Source organism: Sinocyclocheilus rhinocerous, unplaced genomic scaffold (genome assembly GCF_001515625.1).
Source record: "Sinocyclocheilus rhinocerous isolate Xijiao unplaced genomic scaffold, SAMN03320098_v1.1 scaffold1201, whole genome shotgun sequence".
NCBI classification, from domain to species: domain Eukaryota; kingdom Metazoa; phylum Chordata; class Actinopteri; order Cypriniformes; family Cyprinidae; genus Sinocyclocheilus; species Sinocyclocheilus rhinocerous.
The window spans coordinates 1,053,967-1,054,310 of record NW_015654059.1 but is presented as its reverse complement, the minus strand read 5'-3'; the positions used below and the strand labels follow the sequence as shown (position 1 = coordinate 1,054,310).

The 344-nt window shown below is 36.3% G+C and overlaps 1 protein-coding gene across 5 annotated transcripts in view; it reads left to right on the top strand.

Moving 5' to 3' along the window:
* LOC107716709 (membrane-associated guanylate kinase, WW and PDZ domain-containing protein 2-like) overlaps positions 1–344 on the top strand; it is a 98,228-nt gene that overhangs the window by 57,175 nt on the left and 40,709 nt on the right. The window lies entirely within an intron of this gene.

The window sequence follows — 344 nt, the reverse complement described above, 5'->3', positions numbered from 1 at the left end:
AAATATGCATTCTGTGTGAACGGCTTGGTTTCAGTTTTGACGTAAACAAGATCTTCTCCGCATTGATGTTCTCTTTTCCCGCAATATTTGTAATTAACAGCGCAGCAGCGCTGCATCTAGTGGCTTCAACTGGATAGGCTAACAAAAACATTGTAATGCAATGACACTTACATCGTCATCGCATCTCGTGCGCCACTGATAAGGCTGCCTCCTTAACGCATTCGAATGTGGATTTTTATTTTAAATTAAACTAATATTCGAAATTCGAATTTTTTTTGACAGCCCTATAGTAAACTAAAATATGCTTTATTACGATTTCCTATGAAACTTGTATGTTATATACA